The sequence below is a fragment of the Artibeus jamaicensis genome, unplaced genomic scaffold (genome assembly GCF_021234435.1).
Source record: "Artibeus jamaicensis isolate MK-2021 breed Jamaican fruit bat unplaced genomic scaffold, CSHL_Jam_final contig_482, whole genome shotgun sequence".
NCBI classification, from domain to species: domain Eukaryota; kingdom Metazoa; phylum Chordata; class Mammalia; order Chiroptera; family Phyllostomidae; genus Artibeus; species Artibeus jamaicensis.
The window spans coordinates 10,421,302-10,443,161 of record NW_026521857.1 but is presented as its reverse complement, the minus strand read 5'-3'; the positions used below and the strand labels follow the sequence as shown (position 1 = coordinate 10,443,161).

The 21,860-nt window shown below is 43.5% G+C and overlaps 1 long non-coding RNA gene across 3 annotated transcripts in view; it reads left to right on the top strand.

Moving 5' to 3' along the window:
- The window catches only part of LOC128627874 (uncharacterized), a 55,890-nt gene extending 38,058 nt beyond the window's left edge, over positions 1-17,832 (top strand). For all 3 annotated transcript variants that reach the window (XR_008392163.1, XR_008392164.1, XR_008392165.1), the window contains 3 exons: positions 5,373-5,488; positions 8,220-8,303; positions 13,345-17,832. This is a non-coding gene — a long non-coding RNA (uncharacterized LOC128627874). The remainder of the gene's footprint in view (positions 1-5,372; positions 5,489-8,219; positions 8,304-13,344) is intronic.
- The last annotated feature ends 4,028 nt before the right edge of the window (positions 17,833-21,860 follow it).

The window sequence follows — 21,860 nt, the reverse complement described above, 5'->3', positions numbered from 1 at the left end:
ATGGCAATTTCGCCAGGCTCAGAGTGAATAATTCATAGATTGAAATTACCCTGCTTTCACCTTTCCATTTAAATCGGCATGATCTGAATCTCTAATAAATTTTCAAGATAAAGTAAAATGCCAATTTGAATCTGAAGAGCTTTTTTTTAAAGCCAGATGCTGCATCCCCGAATCTTTCGGTATCTTTCACAATTATCCTGTGAGAACTGCTCGTCGTCACGAAGCACCATTACCAGGGAGAATGACTGTGATTACAAAGCCACAATAGAATCCCATCAAATGATCTCTAATTTACTTAATTTGCTAAAACTGACTGTGTGGCTTTAATGCCCCTTGTCTGTCACCACGCCGGGCACCCGTGGATCTATCTCACGCTGGAACAAAAGTGAGGCGGTGGCGTGTGTGGTACCTTCAGTCTGAAAGCCTAGCTAAGAGCGTTCTCCTAGGTTACAGTGTCTCTTCCGTTTGGCTTGCATTTTTGTGGTCTTTGTTTTTTTTTTTCTTCCAAAGCCTGTACCCCAAATGCCTGTTTGGAGAAATGGTGAGCCTGTCCTGGATTTGGGGTTGATTTGTTGATAACAGGAGAGCATCATCTTGTTAATGGATATACTCTTTATTGTAATGTATACAAGCATGTGTTTACCAGAAGGGAGGAAAGATTCTGTTCTGGGAGAGTAGTTTAGAAAGGCAGCCAAGATGCAGGTTATGTCGGTTATGTCTTTGTCTCTTTTTTGAAATTTCTGTCTGCTTTCAGATTAGAAGTCCTTTTAGGGAATTATAACCCTTGTGTGATGTGTTAAAAATTTTGCAGATTGAAAAGCAGCTCGAGAGTCACACCCAGTAACAGCTCTCCTGCAGCTTGTGTTAAAAGCATGTATGTTCGACTGGGTGATTAGAGGAAGCTTTGGTACAACTTGGCTTGTTGTGCCTGCTTGCTCTCTAGCAGTAGTCTCATGTAAAGAGAACTTTTTTTTCTGATGGGCTGCACAGTTCATCCCTTAAAAGGGGCCATGGTTCAGGAAGCCTCACGGGACAACTGACTGCAGATATTTAAGAGTCACAATGACTCCTGGAATTACTCTCAGTAGCATGAAGCCAGTATGTGGGTCCCACTAGTCGAATGGTTGAAGTTTGATGACCTAAGGTAGGATTTCTGAGAGATGCGCATCCTTGGGGAGAAGGTAGGTCTGAAACATACCTGTCTCATGCAGAGTTTTTTGCTTGCAACTCAGAGCTCTGATGGGCTTCTTAACCTGCTCTCCAACTTTACCCCTTCCTGCATCCCCACCAATGCCTTTGTCAGAGGGAGGTAAGTTGGATTTCTAGTCGTCTGTACAATAGATGATATTCTCCATTGCCTCGTTGCAGAGGGTATGTGCTTTTTGTGCTCTACTTTCTTTCCACGGACTTTTACTCTCACTACTCTCAGGGAAACTAACTGCTGTTCCTTTTCTGTTTTTCTAAATACAAATGAAAATGTGGTATTTTAAAAAGTGGTAACTATTGTTTTTGTTCTCTTTATCTGAATACATTCAAGGTTTTCATGTTTTTCAAAAGAAAGGGGAAAACAGTTTTACTTAGTAAATAGTTTGTTTAAAAATAGCAAGCAATTCCCTAAATACCAGTTATGTTACATATTGTTTTCTTTAGATAGCTCCTATTTCTAATACTGAAACTATTATTCTTATCTCCCTAGAAGGAGGCTTGGCTGTTAGTGACAAAGGGCTTTTCACAAACCCACACTGCTGCTGTGCCAAAATGATTTCTTTTTCATTAAAAAAAGCATGGGCTGCATATTCTGCAAAGGGGTTTTAATTTCTGGCATTTTAAATCTCTTCAGTAGTCAAAGTTGGAGCAAGGTAATTAATCATTGAGTTAGCAAACTGGTTTACATGTCCAATATTTCAGTAATATCGGTATCCTAAAATTATCTAAGAATAATTGGAAATCAGGAGTTTGTTACTTTTTTGGAAGTCAAACTAATTGCATTCACTTGATAAACAGCAGATTTGAAGTTAATCATTTTTATGGTGCATGCATTTGTGCTTTATATTCTTGAGAAATGAGGGGTTTGTTTTATTCCTTCAGAACGGCAGTGCCACTGACACCCATCACATGTTCATACTTGCTGGTACTGAAACGCACTGGTTATACCATAAAAAGAATTCATCACATACAGCTGCTAATTTAAAAATCTTGAAGTGCAATAGTTCCCCGACTAAATAGTCTTTTCAAACTCTATTTAAGTAATTGAGTGTAAATAAACATAATATTTTAAAATAAGTTCATTAAATAACTTTTAATTTATTATTGGCAACTATTCTACTATTTGTGGACATATCTTGCAATGCTTTAGACAAGCATAACATAGGTGAAAAAGTCTACAAGGCTAACTGTAAGTGCAGGTCATTTGAAAAATAATCAGCTGCAGCAGTGTACTATTATGGGTTAATTTGGGAGAGTCTCAGACAGTCATGGCCTAACATTGTTCTGTACCTGATGAAGGTTTTGTATGAGTTATTCATTTATTTTTGTTTTGGTGGGTATGAAAGACATAGGTAAAAATGGGCTCCTCCCTTCTTATTCCGAACTCCCAATCACTGCAGAGAATTAGCTGCAGCTGCAAGGAGTGATTTAAAATTTAAACACCCAGGACCACACTCACAGAAGGCACAGAAGGCCTCATGCTTTAAGATAGAATGTGTACATTTTATTACGTACTAATTGCAGTCATTTCTGGACATTAGTGTATTTTAGATTTCAAGTCATTATTAAGGTCCAGTTTATTTATTTTTTTAAAATATTATTTTATTTAGTTACTTTTCAGTAATTTCCCCCCCCAGTTCTTTGTTTTTGTTTAAAAAGGTCTTGAAAGAAAACAAAAACTCTTCAGAGACAATAGATATTAATCTGTACTTAATCTTTGTTAACTAGTCAACAGATACCGTGGTGAACAGATGTATTTCATATAGTCAAATGGAATTTGTAGTTGATGCAAGATTTCTCTGATTAACATATGTTACAAGAACAGTGGCGTAGTATACTTCCCCCTAAGTTTTAAGTATATAGTAATGAAACATGCCTTTATCAAGTACCAGTATTTTGCTATACTGGGCTGTCAAAGAGAAAAAGGTGAGACAAAAAAACCCAAAACAAACAACAGGTAAAGATAAAAGAAAGCACTCATTATTCAGTGAGCTTCGCTTTTTAAATGGCAGGATTGAAACAGGTGGGAAATCTTGTGTCTGTGTACTGTCTTTTTAAAGAGCTTCGCCTAGTGAGAGAATCTTTTCCAGAGCTTCTTATGAAAATCTGTAAAGAGACAGAAAAGTTGTGAACACCCACACAACAACCACCTAGACCCGATAACTAGCATTTTACTGACCTCGCTTGATCGCATGTACTAGTTCAATATGTCCAACTACCCCGCCCCCCCCCTCCCCCGGCTGTTCCTCCATCAGTCCATCTTCTCATTCTGATGCATTTCGAAGTACTGCAGATGTTAGTGCACTTTACCCCTAAGGATATGCTTGCTGCAGTGTTCAAGTGGAAGTCAGTATTTGTTTACAGTGCTTTCCCTTAAGTAAAATTTATATATGAGAAAGACAGAATTCTGAAAAACAACATCCTGTTATTCCTTATGAGGCTGTCACTATTTTTCAACATGCCGAGTTGCTGGATGCAAACTCTTGTGTTCTACGTTTTAACTTGGGAGTTACAAATCCCGTGTTTATTGTGAGGGATATGGGCCCTTCCCAGTCTCGATCCCCACCGGCCAGGTAAGCCTTCACCCACTGAGCAGTGGCTACTGGAAGCTCAGCGTCGGTACTGGGATGGAAGAGGGGCCAGAGCACACACAGTCAATTCCCAGGATCCCTTCCCAGGCTCCGAACTGGCTTTACACTCTCTCCCCTGCAGGCCCCTGCAAACGAACACACTTGCCTTTGAACAATCACCAGCAGTTTTTCTACTTGGGTTCTTCTTCCCTTTACTCCTGTACTTTGCCCAACCAGCCTGTCTTTTCTATTTCCACAAGACTCCTAATTTTTCTTTCTCAGAACAAAAGAACAAATTTCTTCATTTTTCAAGTCATTCTACAACATTCAATTTCAAGGAAAATGTTATGGGAAGCAAAGACGGAGATTTAAAGAAGAACAAGAACTCTTAAAGGGCTTAGGGATTGGTTTTTTCTTTGGTCTTAATAAAAATATAAGTGGGCTGAAGATTGCCCTCTGAAGACCTCTTCCTACATTCATCTCTTGGATTCAGTCTTGTGGATGCAATTTATTCATTACTCTCTTAACTGAATCCTAGACCAGGCTTCTTGAAGATTTTTATTGGTGTAGCACTTAGGAATGAGGACATTCCCCATGCTTCCACACTCTGCTAAGCTTTGTAGACTGCAGCATCACTAGCTGGTCGATTGCACTTCCACCCAGTGGCAGCAGGAGACCTGCCTTTTAAGTTATACCCCTGGCCCTGACCTGCAGGTAAGGACGTTCTCAAAGCTCTCTTTCCCCAGGATCTGGTCCAAGCCCTCCTGGCAGTTACTTCCTAGGTGGCTCCTCCTTCAGCCCGTCTCTCTTCATTCAGTTCAGCATGCCAAAAGCTTTCATTGGATATTAGATGAAGATATCATTACATGGTTACCTCTAGGTCTATCTTTTGCTGGAATGCCACCAATTTGACTGTTTTTATAAAGCATTAATTGGTTATTACCAACTGGTTAAGAATGTGAGTTCTGTAGGAAGACTGGCCACTTAACTAGTGCGTAATTCCAAGCCAAGTTAGTGAACCGTTTGGAAGCTTCACTTCTTCAAGGATTGCTGTATTGCATCATACTTATATACATCACATGTATATAAATAAAATGTGTGCTATATAACATATATAGTATATTTACAACATACAATTGTATATAAATTGTATGCTATATAATTGTATATAAATAAAGTGTATGCTATGTAATATATAGAATTATATGACACTTTGATATATGCAACAAATTTAGCACAGTGCTTGGTACCTACTTGGTACTCATTATACGAGGGGGGACCCAGATAAAACTGGAATTATCTTCTGGAGGGCAGGCCCCTCGTAGTTCAGGTTTCTCCCAGTAGGCAAGTGTTCTAGGAACCCACCTGTATCAGTGTACCAGCTGGTGTTGTTGTGAGAGGCTATGCTTGTCTTCAGTGCATTATTTTTTTGAGGACTAAACACAGTTGCCCATTTCATGATGCATGATTTATGAGCGCACCTACCCAGACCACACTGAGTATTCAGCAGTTTTTGACCAAAAATGGCATGACCCCCATGCCCCACCTTCTGTATTCACCTGATCTTGACCCAAGCAACTTTTTTTTGTTCCTCAGATGAAATTCAAAGGCAAGCATTTTCCCACTGTGGAGGAGGTGAAACAACAGCAGAAGCACCAGAAGGCATTAAAATCAACAAATTCAAAAACTGAGCAGTGGAAAAAAACAACTTGGTAAGTGTATTGCATCAAATGTAGAGTACTTTGAAGGTGACTTAAGTTTAAACATGTAAGAATAAATACACAGTTTTTATACATAAATTCCAGGTGTTTTGGGTCCCTCCTCGTACATTAATGTTGTCTTCATATTATCATGTCAACAGAAGGTGCTGAACTCAACTGGTCCTCCATCAGGTGGGGCCAACTAATAGATCCTAGCAGACCGCCCTCTCATCCTATGTCCAAATTTGCTTATCTTGATGAACCTCCCATTAAAGTTCCTCCTTTTCATAAGGTCTAAAAACGCCCTTGGTTTTCAGCTCGGACGGAGCAGAAGTGACCAGCAGAATCAGTGCACGATCAAGCTCTTCTCTGGGTGCTCCAGGTTTCCCCCCGTGTCCCCATGAGACTACCCTCATTCTCCCAGAATTCTATAGTCCAAAATCAGTTGTGGAATAGGTACAAGTGTAAGTTTAATTTGATTTTTACAGAGGGGAGAAAGAGGGTATTCCTTTTAGGAGAGCGAAAGGGTAGCTTCATAGAGGATCAATTTCTACCACATTGCCTCCTAACCCTTTCTATCCCAGCAGACATGGCAGGGAACTGAGGATCTACCAGAGAAGTAAAGTTTTCAGCGAGAAGGGCCTTTGCCCTGCGGCCCCCTTTTGACAGCTGTGTTTCAGAGGGCCCTGCTCTTCCCCTCCACTGTCATTCCCTGTCACAGCCCTCCCTGTGGGACATGAAGTCAATGGTTGAGGGGGCACATCCATCTAGAGCCCATGCCTCACTCTGCTCCTAGAATGTGCTCCCGGCACCCAGACTCGGGAGGCCCATGTTCCCCACACACGTCCCAGTCCCTCTGTGACCTGCATGGCTGAGGGTTCATGCTGCTGCCAGTGTACACACTCCTAGGCCTGAGCAGTAGCCGGGAGGCTGTTGGGGAACAGTGTCAGGTGGGCGGGAGTATCCACCCGCAAGGGAGAAGCTGTTCCTAGTGCAAGAAAGAGCTGAGAGTGGGCAGAGGAGGGGGTCAGGCTGGAGGCACCTGTCCATGCTACTGCCACATTCTACCAGGGGAGATTCCTAAGTTTAATTCTGGTCTTAGGAAGGTGTATCTGTCAAGGTAAGAGAGTAGAATTTGTTATAATCAACATCATGTTGGCTTGATTTGTACTTTTTAAATATTTAGAAATATGGTATGTATGGAGTCCTCCATTTATACTCTTGCAGTCGCTATACTCATTATGGTCTGTATGTAAAAAGTGAAATTAACTCTCTTGCTCTGGCTCCCTCCCTCTCCTGGCATATCAAACAGGTAAACTGGTTTTTGTACTTAACCTCGCCAGAAAGCCAGCAGTGGGGTGAGTTAGGTGGGTGATGGTTAGGATCACCACTCTGAAGATGGGGACCCTCAGGACCGTTTTCCTGGGCTACCTGAGGACACAATCTCTTTCACTGCACTGAATTCAACGGTTGGTGCTGAGATAGGGGGAGTGTAAAACAGAGAACTTCAAACATTGATGACCAATGGAAGGAGAGTCATTGTTTCACAGAATGAGTTCTGGGATAAATATGACAGTTTTCTCAATTGGGTGACCAAAAGAACATGGAGGGGACAAAAAGAGACTCGGAAAGTGTGGAGCGAAATGTGCCGGGGCCGTGCAGGCGTTGCCACAGGAGGAACTGTGGGTCTGTCAGCGCTGCTCAGTTCGGCGTAAGAAGTCTGAGGTTTGCATCCTGATTCTGTTGCTCACTCTGTATGGCCTTTGATGAGGTTTTAATCCTCTTTGTCTCTCAGTTTTCTGTATGTGAGGAGAGCAGGCTTATTATCCCTCATAGGGTAGAATGAGGATTAACTTACTTAATGTTTAGGAAATATTCGGGAGCCTAGCTGGTGTGTAGTAGGTGCTGGAGAAGAAACTAACCTCCAGAGAGATTGTTGGGTTGCCCCCAATCACACAGCGAACTAACAGAAAACCGAAGATTCACCATCCAACGCAACATTAAAATATCAGGCCTATTTCTGAAAGTTGCACGTTGCCTAAGAGCTGATGTTGGCCAAAATAAAGTATATATTTCTGTCTTTTATTAGATCTCTAAAGAAGAAACAAGAAGAACTTAAAACTTACTATAGTACAGTGGCCCTGATAAATGTTCCAGTTTTGTCCTGCCCTTCCTGTGTGTTCTATGCTGCTTCCCACATTGTTATTCCCTTTTCAAGTTAACTACTTCTTCCCAGACAATAAATCTGTCAGGATAGATCAGGCCTCACCTGAGTGTGTTCACTTAAGGAAAAGGGCTAATACTGCACACACGCGCGCACACACCATCATGGCACTATGCACTGAGTATCGTCACAAAAGTAATGCATATGTGTAGGGGGAAATGCACTGATTTTTCTATTCTATAATCGCACGTGTATGTAATATGTGTAAATAAATTCTAGAGAGTGGACCTAAACTGCCTATTCTGCTTTGCAACCTCTTTTCCAAAGTGAGTATATCAAGAGTGTGTTTTCAAATCACTGAAGCAGTTTTTAAGAACCGAGCCCTTTAATTGCTGTATATTATTTCAATGTAGAACCCCATTAGAAGGATATTTAAGTTTCTCCAGATTTTTACTATTATAAGTGTAATTGAATGACATAAAAAAGTTAACGTGACAGAATACATTGAGAATAAACTTGGCCTGTGTCCTGGGCTGTGGGTTCATTATAAAATAACAGGTCTTTCTTTCTCTTCCCAAGGACCCTCACGGGACTCTGAGCCTGGCCATCTGGACTGGGTCCCAGGGGCAGTCGACAGGCCCTGTTTTTGTGTGCTCCGGGGAGGTGAGTCAGCTGGGAGTTCTAAATAGGGAAGGGTTAAAGGCTTTGAACTTCCAGAGTCAGGCGGGAAAAGGGCCAGTGCAGAAGTAGACGAGTGAGATAGTCCCACACTAGGGACAAGATGAGGGTTTCCAGGAGGGAAGAAGAGCTCGGGAGTTGGGGGTGGGAGGAGTCAAAACTTGGAATGGCCCACTCACTCCACATTCCCGTGGCTGAGTTTGGTCCAGACGGTTTGATAACACCAGCAGGGGTGCTAGCCTTCACAATGTGTATGGAGTCTAGAGAGCAAAACTCCCAGAACCGCCCTTCCTAAACTCTTGTACTGCTTAAGCCCAAGGATCCCCCCAAGTCCCAAGGGATGGAGGAGGAAAACTAGAGCTCAGAAAAATGATTGAGCTTCCCACCAACCCTAGCTGATGGTAATTAATCAGACCTAATTTGTTTAAAAAGATTACACGGTGCCCAAGCATCAGGTGGACTTCGCTGTTTTTGTATGTGCAACTTAGTATGTTTGACTGTCTGCGTAGGATAAACTCTTAGAAATGAATTTACTAAAACAGGAGTCCCAATAGCTTAAGGCTTTTTGTATATATTGTGTCTTATTTATAAGTTTCTATATTTTTCAAGTCCACTGATTCTTCTATTCATCAAAAAGATTAAGGAAAAACAGAATAAGCAAAATTAGCCAAGCTAATTGATCATTAAGTATAAATTTCCATTTATAATCTACTCTATCCTAAAGACTTCAATTACTGGATGACTATATTGATAAACCCAAAAGATAGTTAATCATGAAGTGTGTAAGCAAACAAGATAAATTTCCACATGAGAAATTGACATATACTTTATCAGTAATGCAGACTGTCAGAAAATTATCTAAAAACCTGGAGACAGGCACTAGGACACATAGAAGCAAAGCTGAACCGGTCCTTCAAAACCTGCTGCAAATCTCTTACGTCTTCTCAAACGTCCCAGGGCTAGACCCAACTCCTCAGCAGGTTTTCCAGTTGTGCGACCATGGGCAAGTCACTCAGCTCCTCTCCCATAAGCAATGGGTAGTAACAGGACTGATTCCTGGGTTGTTGGGAGATTTAAAAGTGTTACTACGGGGGACATACTAGAAAAGCGCCTGGCACTCACGGGCATTGTACAGATACTCCCGTGTGTGGACGGCATGCGTCCAAGACGTGCCTCCCTCCCGAGCCTCCTGTGCCGGCTCCCCCTGCTCTCTTCACTGTAGGCTCCAGCGTACTGACATACTGACTTGCACTCTCTCACTCTCGTTTTTCTAGTTTTTATACCCTGGAATGACCTTTACCCCTCTGTTTCCTGGTGAATGCCCCTGTCATCCTTCCAGATTTAGCTCCCGTGCTATCCCTCTCCCTGCAAAACCCTCTAGTCTGAGCTGGGCGCCTTTCTGTGTTCACTTAGGAGATTTGGCAGAGTGTATTTTAATTGTCCATTTGCATGCTGTGCCCCCCTCCCCTGCAGGTGAGCTGCCTGCATGCAGGGAACAGGCCAAGTTTATTGTTGTATCTCCAGGACCCAATCCCGTGGGGCCATCGCAGATATTCAACAGTCATTTGCTGAATGACTGCATTTGTCGTGGGATCATTGGGGGGAGAATGGACTGTTTATATGTGTAGAGTGTTTTTAAGCATTTCCACAAACATCTTATTTGATTTGTGTGGAAAAAATAAGCAAGGGTAACCCCCACTTTTCCATGTCTCAAAGCTGAGGCTCAGAGAAGGAAAAGGCCTGGACCAAGATGTCTAGCTAGTGAGAAGAGAAGCCCGGTTCCTCTCGCTCCCCTCCTGGCAGGACACCGCTCTGTCTTTCTAGAGCAGTCTCTAGGAGACACAGTGTGCTTTTGACTAAGGGATGATCTCTCCAAGTAGGAGTTGTAAGAAGATTAGAAATGGCAACGTAAAACCTGGAGACCGGTGAGCTGGTTGGCAATGTGGAGTGCGCTGCTGAGGGAAAGGAGTAAAGGCCCGATTTTGGAGAACTGCTTTGGGAAGGGGGGAGAAGGGGCCAGGGATGTGCCCTGCCTCTGCGTTGGAGAAGCGGATCAGAGAGTTCTTACCACTGTTTCACTAGGGCTTTAGAGCAACACCGGTTGTCCCGGTCCTTTCCTTCCTGCCGGCCCCTCTGGGTCTCGGGCCATTTTAAAACCTGCTGTGGCACATGGAGGTGGTTCAGGGTTCGCCAACCAAATGGCAGTTGGCCCCCTGCTCCCCACTTTCCTCCAATCACTGTGAACTTTCCACTTAGAGGCTGTGACCGATGTCCTGCCAGATAACTTTCTCTGCTAAATTGCCACACTTGGGTTTTAGAAAATTGGTGAGGCACGAAGGATCCACTCTTGACCATGGTTGTGTTTATGCTCAAGAAGAATGAACGTTCCTCAGAATCTATGCCCCAGATACCAGTACGAAAGGGTCTGTGACAGACAGCGCTTAATTTCAGTATTTCTCCCTGGAGTCTTTTATTAAATTATGTTTTATGAGAAGTTTTGTACGGTCGAGCTGAGGTATTCTTTCATGCCGCCTTTAATTTTCAGTCCTTTCGGTTTTGCTTTGCTTTACATATTACTTCCCACCCACTCTCATATTAAGTTGTCTCATTTGTTTCTCACACCCCTGAACTTGGAGCACACAGAATTTAACCCAATTTAAGCTTATGCAGACGAGGAGCAAGCGGGTCAGGAACTCGGCTCCTGCTTGCAGACGCAGAGTTCTTTCCTCACTGCTCTGCAGACATGCCTCCGGGACCCGACTGAGTCCCGGGCTCGGGCTGGCCTGTGGGACAGCTAGTGGACGTGTGGGCTAGCATTCCTACAGCTTAGAGGTTTCTGGAATCAGATTTTGAAGATGATAGGTTTGGGAAGGAAAGAACCAAGTGAACTTTTATACCAGATTAACAAAGGCAGAGTAGTATTTTAATTCTCACACTGTTAGCATTAACTGTCTTTCCAAAGTAATTGTAAAGGATCGAGAATCGTAGTCTCAAAAAAGATTTCATGCATTTACCATGATGGGACTTTACAATAAGGCCAGTTGACAGCAGGAAGGCAGCAAGATACTGGGTATAAAGTGTGGAGCATGGAGTGAAAAAGACCTGGCGTTCAACCTAGCCTGCCACGGACTGTCTGTGTGACCTTGAGAAGTTGTTTATTTCTCTGGGCCTTAGTTTCTCAATTTTTGCAATGTAGATAATAACAGCTACTTTGTACCGTTGTGAGGGTTTGCAATAGCTTATACCTCCAAGACTTCGGATACCGGCTCATAAACAGGTGCTTAGTAAAAACCTGTTGAATAGATGACGTGAATTTGAGAAAACTTACAGAACACCTCGCATAGAGCCTGGTGCACAGTGAAAACAAGAAGCTTTAGCTATTGAAACTCTACAGAGGCACTAGAAGCAAGTAAGTTTCCCTGAACTAACCTAGTAATGTCATAAAAATGAATGTGTAAGAAAGAGATGATTTGTTTCGTTATTGTGAAACCAATCCCAATTGTCCTGGTCATTTAAAAGACCAGAGGGGGAAAAAGTATCTTTTAGATCGTCTTCAACAGTGGTTAGGAAAAGGGTCTTGACCCCAATCTTCCTCTTGCTTTCTGGCTGACGAGTATAGGCTAGCCAGAATTTCTGGTGGGTTTGTGAAGTTCAGACCCCTGGTACATCAAAATTGCATCACATTTGCAAATCTTGTGTAAGTTCACAATGCTACATTGTCTTCTCTGCCCCAGGGCATGAACGATTGTCTGGAAAAGGTTAGTTGTTGCCATTATGGAACCTGGTGCAGCCAAGACTCCGGTGTAATGTGAAGCAGAAATAAACCCTGGGCTCTCTGCACGTTTGCCAAGTAATTTACAAATGTGTTTACTTAAGAAGCAAGCATAACACATGATCTTGTATAATATTATGTCTAGGAAAGTTGTGCGACTCTGCTGTAAAATGCCCACATCGTAGTCAAGTAAATTACTTTGCATCCACCTCATAGGGTCTTAGGTCAATTTTTAGCTTTATCCCAATGCATTTTAGTAAACTAAACAAATCTTGATTTCCTGATCTTTTACTTATACCTCATTTATCCAGTTGGGTTTTTTTTTTCTTGACATACCTGAAACTAGTCTTGAATAATAAGAACAGTATTGCCCTTACAGCCTCTAAAAGCAAAGTGCCATTGGAATTCTCTCCAGTGAAGGAGACAGAAGGGGAGGAGGACTGACGGGGAAGGGTAACCCTCTTGTGTTGTTTGTGTTTCACGGGGCTTTAAGAGGTAGGGAATGTATAGCTTTGAAATAGTGAATAAATAACAATGGACCTAACAAGGTCACCTGCTCCAGGCTTCAGGCACCTGAATGTCTAAGTCTTCCGAGACACATAATATTGAGTATTTCTCAGCTTGAAGATCTGCTAGGACAGAGGCCTTCCTGTCTGCCGCAGTAGCCTGACTGGGTGGTTACAGTTTTTTTGTAGCCCAGGCTGGGCTGCTCAGTTGGTGGAGTGTTGTCCGGTGCACCAAAATGTTGTGGGTTCAATCACAGGTCAGGGCACAAACCCACACTGTAGGTTTGACAACAAAGTCAGGGCACCTGTGGGAGGCAACCAGTCAATGTTATTGTCTCACATCGATGTTTCTCTCTCTGTTCCTCTCTCTCTCTCAGATCAATAAAAATATCTTCGGGTGAGGGTTAAAAAATTGTTTTCTATCTCCAGCTGATACTTCCTTTGTATTCCAAATGATAAGTGGAAAATAATCAATCAGTTTTCTGTGGCAGACAAATAGATTGATTTACACCCACTCTTAATCCCTTTTCCCCTTCTTGTCTCTACCATAGAAGCTGGGAAAGTTAACTATTCACTTTCCAGCTTCCCGTGTGGATAGAAGGGATGATGTGGAAATTCAGGCCAGTGCTCAGCGGATCTGCCGGGGGTGGTGATGGAGCAGGGGTCTGGATAAGTTTTTGTTTCTCTGATAAAGCATGACAAATATGTCTCTAGACACACTTTCCCTTTCTTCCTGTCTTAAATGCAGAGGTGACGCCTGGAGCGCTGAGAGCCCTCTGGGAACCATGAAGAGAATCCGGAGACACTGATCCTGTTTTTGAGCTCTTAAGCCACTGCCAACCTCTAACCTTGAAACCACTAATACAAAAACTCCATGTGTCATTACCCAATGACAGACAGTAGCTAGTAAGCTACTGTCACTGGGTTTTCTGTTGTATTTGCCATTGATCTCACAGCTATCTGAACTGCATCATCTAAAAGACTTGGTGGGGCCAGAGAGTCAGAAGTCCATTCATTTTCACCAGGCAGGCTCTGCGCTGCCAGCACCTTCCTAAGTTCCTCCACTGCCCAGTCAGATCAGGCTCCTGAAGGCATTGGTTCCTCTGTTGCTTCTCTCTGCATCGCGGGTTTACCTCTGTCTGTCACCCCATCCCTAAATCGGCTTCATCTTAAAGGCACACACTTGTCTGTAGTCTCTCCTACAGCCCTGTCCTTCGTAATTCCCCAGTAAGACACTTCTGTGCGGTCACCGTGCAGCCTAGACCCTCCCGGCAGCCTCGTTGGAGTTGCCTGTGCCATGGTCTCCTGTAAGTGCATCTACACTTGTTACATCACACATCTTGTTTTGGTGTGTGTTTGGGGGGGAGTGGGAGGTAATAATCAAGTTAATTCAGTTTCTCTTAGTCCAACGTTAGTTTGAAGAATAACACTAGTGCCCCTTCCTGATTTCGCTTCTTCACAAAACACAGTTTTGAGCCATGATGCAGTTTGTTTGATTCTCCAAGTCCCTCTGCTGGAAATCAGAGGAGGGGCAGGAGAATTACATTGAATGGAATGAAGAAATGACGTAAGTAGCCATTAGTTACTTAACACTGCGATGCAGCATTAGTTCTTCCATCATTTCAGGTAACCATGGAGCTTCTGCAAATAAAAAGAAGTTTCTATAAAGCAGTGGTTTCATTCCAGAAGCTTCTTGATAATCATAGCTCCATTAATGCAAGAGTTTTTTTTTTTATAAGACTCAATTTCTCTTTAGTCTAAGTAGGAAAATTACTCCTAGGAACTGAATAGTTACTAAAAAAATAAGATAGTTGAATTAGATTACCTTTAATGTTCCTTCCAGCTTCAAATATGTGATTATAATGAACTTTTCAGACTTGTGTTTGATGAAACTCACCTCTCCAAATGATCAAGTGATAGTGTAGGGAACTAAACAACATGTATCTCCTTCTCTTCCTTAATAATTCTTTCCCAAAGCCATTAGGTGAAGCAGAGTGAAGTGGCCAGAGTCACAGTGGAGGGAAGGAGTGAGACATTATGGCTCAGAGTGGGAAATCAGGGCCCAAGTAAGGTGACGAGGGTGTCTCTATGATGGGCACCCCAGATCAGTTTAATAAGTGTATTAAGAGTAACAGAAACTGTGTGTATTAGCCGGCTTACACTGTCATATCTGAATCCCACAGACTAAGTAGCTGAAACAACAAGATGTGACATTTTTATGGTCTGGAGGCCAAAAGCCTGAGATCAGCATGACCACAAGATCCAGTTCTGCTGGGGTCTCTCCCTGGCTGTCAGACACCTGGCTGCTCTGTTTGCACCTGGCCCGGAGCTCTGGGCTCCGCAGGGCACTAACCCCACCACAGGGGCCCCACCCTCATGACCTCACCTAAATCTAGTCACCTCCCAAAGGCCCATCTCCAAACGCCATCCCATTGGGGGACAGGGCTTCACCCTATGAGTTTCAGAATCGGGGACACAGTTCAGTTCCCAGTTTATACGTTTTTCAGTACCGGAGAAGGGAGGTACAAATGACAACTATGTGATGGGAAAAAAACTAGAATGCACCTGTGGGGTTGCACTGGAAGTGGAGAAATTAGTTTGAACTCATGATCTGCAGTATATAGATAGATACAGAAATACTTACGGATGATAGATACAGAAATACATACGGACGTGTAACACAAACGAAAATAGAAACGTATGTGTGCACACGTGGACCTGCACCTACATTCACTCCCTCTGTTCACTGAGGGCGACTGGGAGCAGCCCTTCTGGCAGAACGAACACATGTAGGGGAGGATGTTGGCTGCTCCACTGAATGGAACCAGGGATTCTTAGAGAAATGGCTGATTCTGGGGTGGGCAGGTGAATGAAGCACAAGATGAGCCTGAAACCCGCTTTGTGCCAGCAACCAAGGAAGTGCCCAAGGAATGATGGAGTCGTGTAAAAAAGCACAGAATCACGTTTGAATGGGCTCCTGCTGCCAAGTGCAGGACAAGTTCAGCATTAAGCGAAATAATGGTACAAATAGATTTAACAGAGCAAATAAAACAGGAGCCTATGAAAACTTACATTTTAATAAAGTAAAACTTGGGCGAGGAATGAGATGTTGACATAGCAACAGAATATCTCCCCACAGAGTATTTACTCATCGGAAAGGGAGAAATGGTGCCTTTGCAGTGGAGAAGCCTGGTGAACATTATCGTAAGCAACCGAACCAGACAGCGACTGAGGGGGACAGACTGAAACGGAGCACCACCCGTCAGGACGGGAGAACAGAGCACCGCTTCTGCCTTATTCTCGCCAAAGATTTAGCACCTGAATCAAATCAGGAGAGAGCAGCAATAAGTCCAAATGGAGGGGTATTCCGCAAAGGAACTGCCCTGTACGCTTCCAAGTGTGTCAGGCTCATGCAAAGCAAAGAAGGACTGAAGAGCTCCTTCCAACAGAAGAAAGGGGAAGATGGGTGCTAACGAAATGCAAGGTGTGATTATAGATTGGATCCTCTTGCTGCAACGTCGAGACACTGAGGAGAAGATGGGAGAATCCCGAATAGGGTCTGAGGAATGGAGGGTGCCAGTGCCCCCCTGTTAAATCCCAGACTTTGATGGTGGAACCAGGGTCATGTAGAGAATCGACACCAAGGATTTCAGGGTGATGGGGCATCGGGGCGGCACTTACCCTCAGATGGGTCAGAAAAGTTTTTTGTACTGTAGCTCTAATTTTCTGTAAGTTTGTGATTCTGTTGAAATTTTAAAAATGTGAAAATTAAGCATTATTCATAATGAATCTAAAACCAAACCCAGTAAATTTTAAAAGCAAAATCACCGAGTTTCCAATTTCAAAAACCTGTCAGCCCAAACCCATAGAATGCACACCAGTGGTGCCCCCCGAGGTGAAGTCTGGACTGTGGGTGACTGTCAGTGTGGGCGCAGCAGCTGCAACACAGGTGCGGCTGTTGTGGCCGATGCTGACAGTGGGGGGGCTGTGCCCGTGTGGGGGCACCAGTGTATGGGAAACTCTCTGTACCTTGCTCTCAACTTTGCTGTGAACCTGACACTGCTCTAAAATAGTCTTTAATAAAGAAAAAAGGCCAGTGATGTACTTGTTGTAGAGTTTGCACAAATATAAACTTGACCTTATTATGCGATACAAGTATATACTTAGCTCACTTGGCAGGCCCTTACTGTGTAATGCAAGACCAAATGCTGTAATGATTCTTTTTTTTTTTAAGATTGTATTTATTTTTCTTTTAGAGGGGAAGGGAAGGAGGAGGGGGGGAAATATCAATGTATGGTTGCCTCTCGTGCCTCCCCTGCTGGGAACTGGCCTGCAACCCAGGCATGTGCCCTGATTGGGAACTGAACTGTAATCCTTTAGTTCGCAGGCCCGTGCTCAATCCACTGAGCTACACCAACCAGGACTGTAATGATTCTTAAAAACTGGTCTGATGTGGAGTCTGCCTGCAAGGAGCTCACGAGGTGGTTAGACATGCATGCCCCTGACTGCAATTCCGTTCTTTATCACTCTAGCGCACAGGTGGCAAACACAAGGCCTGGGGGCTCAGTCCAGCCCTCCACCTTGTTTTATCTGGCCTGGCACCTTGTTTCTACCTGGCGGCAGCACTGAGCTCCTTGCCCCTAGTTAAGGAGCAGTTACATTCATACAGTCCTAAAATTACATTTGGCCCTTTGAGGGCAACCTCAAGGCTGATGTGACCCCCAGTGAAAATGAGTTTGACATCCCTGCTCTAGTGGACAAAGCATTTATTTAAACATCTCTTTAAACTACCTGGCTGCTGTGGCTCAGTGGGTTAAGCGCAGGCCTGAAAACCAAAGGGTCTCCAGTTTGATTGCCAGTCAGGGCACATGCCTGGGTTACGGGCCAGGTCCTCTGAAAGTAGCAGGTGAGAGGCAACCACACATTGATGTTTTGCTCCTTCTCTTTCTCTTTCCTTTCTCCTCTCTAAAAATAAAATAAATAAAGTCATTTAAAAAACCCCTACACACATGCTAACAACTAACTGCAGAAAGGGAGGGAAATTGAGCTATGGGTTTGGAGCTGACTTAATAACACAAAAGAAAGCAGTCATATTTCTAGAGCTGAACTCTTGTGACATGTGTATATGTGTATGATCTATCTTACATCTTTATAATCTCTACCACACAGGCTCATATATATTATATTTGATTAAATCTCTCTGGTAACTTTTATCTTTTACCTTCACTATGAAATGATGCTGCACACATTGAAATCAGACTTACTAAATAAAGAGCTGTTCATTTTTTAAAGCAATGGATACTTCTAGCAGACCAGCGGCCCAGGGCAGGGGGGGGGGGCGGAATGGGGATGTTGTTGAATCAATTGATGACCTTCAAAGAGGAATGTGTGCTTCCTCAAGCAGCCTCTTGCTACATTGGCATCTCGCTTTGCAGTGCATGTCCTCTGCTTGCTGAGCTTTTGCCTCCACTCGCAAAAGCCAAGTCCAGATGCTAGTACACCACCAACTGAAATCCTCCAAAAGCTCCCAATTTAAATTTCTCCCTTCACCAAAGGAATATATTAGAAATAGTATTAGAACTCTTACTAATATTTAAGATGCACAAAACAGAAAAACCTGAAGTTCCACGTAAATGTACAGGGAGGACTCATTTTCCACTTTTGAATTCAGACCTCAGACAAGCAAACCTCCGCAACCTAGTTATGATTGTACAACCAGATCTTAGGTGGCAATCCTTCATGTCTTTGGCTAAAGCAAGTCTTTCTTTCTTTCCTTTTTTAAATGTACTGACTTTTTCAAGGAAGTGGTGGGAGGGGGGTAAGGGAGAGAGAGAGAATGCATTAGTTGTTCCACTTATTTATGCATTTATTGGTTGCTTCTTGCATATGCTCTGACTGGGGATTAAACCTGCAACCTTGGCATATCAGGAAGATGCTCTAACCAACTGAGCTACCCATCCAGGGCAGCAAAGTCTTTTAGTTTTGTAAAATCATACTTATTTCTGTTTTTATTTTATAATCTCTGTCACTAGTCAACAGTTCTTTAACTTTGCCTATGTAACAAATGCCTCTAACTGCTTCCTGCCTTTCAGGCTCGTAGTAGGCAGAGATGCATCCATGGACAAGACCATCATGGTCCCTGTCCTCTCATACAGCTGCACTGTCCTCCGTATAACCTGATGCTGGACTGCAGGGCCACATGGGCAGTTTAACCACAGTTAGGGGTACAAGCAAAACAAATCGCCACATGAAATACATTATGGAAACTTTATTGGAGATCATGAAGTTAGAGGACTGATAAACACTTCTCTTGGTTTCGTTACAACCACCTTTCCTAGGAAAAGAGAACAGTGGACAACCTTTTTAGAGTTTTAGAAATTCTGGAGTTTTGTTTATTTGTTTAGTTTATGTGTTCCATAAAAGTCTTGCTTGGTTTTTGCACATAATGATGACTCCGTTGGCCAGTTATCTGGTTCGATTCTCCAAAAGTTGGGGTAGATTTACTCCATTCAGTCCACATTTTTCTATTTGGTTTCTTTGACACTGATGTCCTTAGATACGTGATTCAGAATTCAGGTGGGAATGAGGGTAGAAATCACTGAAACAAAGAGAAACTAAGTACCCGGTCCGGGTGGGCTTTAGCTTTAGTGACTGTGTATGGAATACAACCAGAAGGGGCCAATGTAGATAAGCATCCTGAGAGGCAGAGAGAAGAAGAGGAAGGACCTGGGCTTTGGCATCACACCGGCCAATTGTATGTGGTCCTGGGCAAATTGCTTGAACTCTAACTCTCATCTGTGGAGTGTGAGTTAGCTACCAGACAGTGCTGTTGTGAGAATTGAGATGAGATAATTTAAGTGATTGCTGCAGGCCTGTATGTGAAGGGCATTAGAAATATGCACAGAAATACCTTGAGATGACTCCCGTTTGTCAGTCTTACCTAAGGGGTGTGTGATCTTATCTACTCCGATCTCTTACACGTTAACAGTTAATGATGGTTAATCAGTTTTTGCATTAGTTGGGACGCCTAGGTTATACCGCAGTAACGTGCAACCCCCAAATCTCAGTGGCTTTCAAAGAAATTTAAAAGGTTGTTGTTTTCAGGTTTTCACTGAAGTATAGGCCACTGCACTTTGGTGACTCTTTAGGGAAGCTGCCCCCCTTCAGATGGTTCAGCAAGACACCTCCTCATGGGAGTATGCTTCCGTGAAGCCGAGGCAGAATATGATGTGTAACTGAGCACTGGTGAAGAGATGTTTTGACACAGATAAGAAATGCCATTTCTACTCACATTTCCTTTTTTTAAAGGATTTTATTCATTTATTTTTAGAGAGGGGGAAGGGAGGGAGAAAGAGAGGGAGAGAAATATCAATGTGTGGTTGCCTCTCTCATACCCCCTACTGGGGACCTGGCCTGCAACCCAGGCATGTGCCCTGACTGGGAATTGAACCAGGGACCTTTTGGTTTCCAGGCCAGTGCTCAATCCACTGAGCCACACCAGCCAAGGCTTCTACTCACTTTTCATTAGTAACAGCAAGACATATGGCCATGCCTAAACTCAAGGAGCTAAAGAAATGTAATCCTCTGTGTTTCCAAAAAGAAACCCAGATATATTGGTGCAGAGGACGGAGGCCTACTAGTCTACACAGTCAGTGATCTGTGATTGAGAGAGGAACAGAGGTGGCGGTGTGTGTGTGTTTAGGGAGGAGTGGGGGCGTTGAAAGGTACTAGAAAATTTAGTAGAATTCTAAACTTGGAAAACTACAAACTTGTTGGCTGCTCCTGTGATTTCTGAAAATGACACTTTGTTTTAAGATCACGAGGCTGTTTCTTTACTTATATGTTGCCATTATCGTACCTTCTATTCCCTATTTTTCATCTTTTCTGCACTTTTGTGACTCAGAGAAGTGGCAATGAATAAGTACCAAGAGCATAGTAAGTGCTTACAACTCATTTGTTGATTGATTAACACCATGGTAAAGAGACCACGTTTGTAAAGGCAATGAATTGATATATTATGTCCAAAGTCACAAGGCAGGAGGGAGCCAAAAAGAGACTTTCATGCTTACTGCCATTGGCTACAAGAGTACCTTTATTACTTCCTTGAGAAAAGTTGGCACCAGAAGAGTTATTCATGTTTGTTGGCAGTTTTCAAAGGTGATTGCCGCCTGTAGCCTTGGACTGCAGTCATGCAGAGAATGTCAGCAGCAGTGATGGTGTGACCAGTGTCAGGCACAATTTAGGAAAAGGTCCCAACTGCAGGTCATTTCACCGTGTCTGGCCAAAGAGAGAAAGTACGAACTACCACTCAGTTCTTTCAAAACTAGGCTCAGGTGCCACTTCCTCTGTGGAGTCATTGTTCATCCCCAGTCAGAATTACTAATCTCTGTAGATTTTTGTTCTCCCAGTGCTAGATGGTCAAATTTTTAGGAATAGCCTTCCCAGGTCCTGTACTGGATTTTGACCTTCCTGAAGACACAGATCTGAGGTTATTCAGAGCTACTGCCCCAGCACCTGAGAGACTTCTTGCACAAATAGCTCTTTGCTGAATGAAATAGAAGCCCTGCATCATTTTAAACAGCCAGACTGCCTCAGTCTTTGCCTCAGTCCTTGCTGTGTTTTAAACTTACAAACCGACATCTGTATGCAAAGAAGAAAGGTGGGGACAGCAATGTTTGTATTCTCAGTCCAATACGCGCACCATGCCAAAGAGAGAGACGGTTCCATTTCAGAGCCAAGGTCTCATGTACGATTCAATTTGATCCCCAAGTGATCAAGCTGATTAATTGTCAGCTCCAGCCTTTCTCTGCAGTAAATCTTAATCCCTCAGAATTTGCCATGAAATTAGTGGGAGTCGGCTGTGTTAGGCATGAACAACGGAGCTCTTGTTCAAACCTCCCTGGGCCTGATTTCGGCAAGGTGGGAATAGGGCTGGTGCCCTGAAAGGAGCAGGTGGAGTGAGGATTAGGTCACATGGTGGAAAGGGGGCTGCAGTGGGCGGGCAGCTGGTAAAACCCCAGGTGTGTGTGAGTTGGCAGGGGTACAAAGAGAGGAGAGCTGCAAACAGCTCAAAGTCCCTGGGCTGTGCAGCTGCTTGTTTGGCAATTTCGTAGGACCCACCTGTAGTGTTGATGGGCGCAACCCACTCCTTGGAGCTGGGAAACAAGAAAGGTCTCTGTGAGCTATGGCAGCCCCACCCTTCCCCGGCAGAAGGCTGGAGGCAGCGAGCTTGCTCAAGGGCTACTGCGTAAAGGGTCCCTCTTG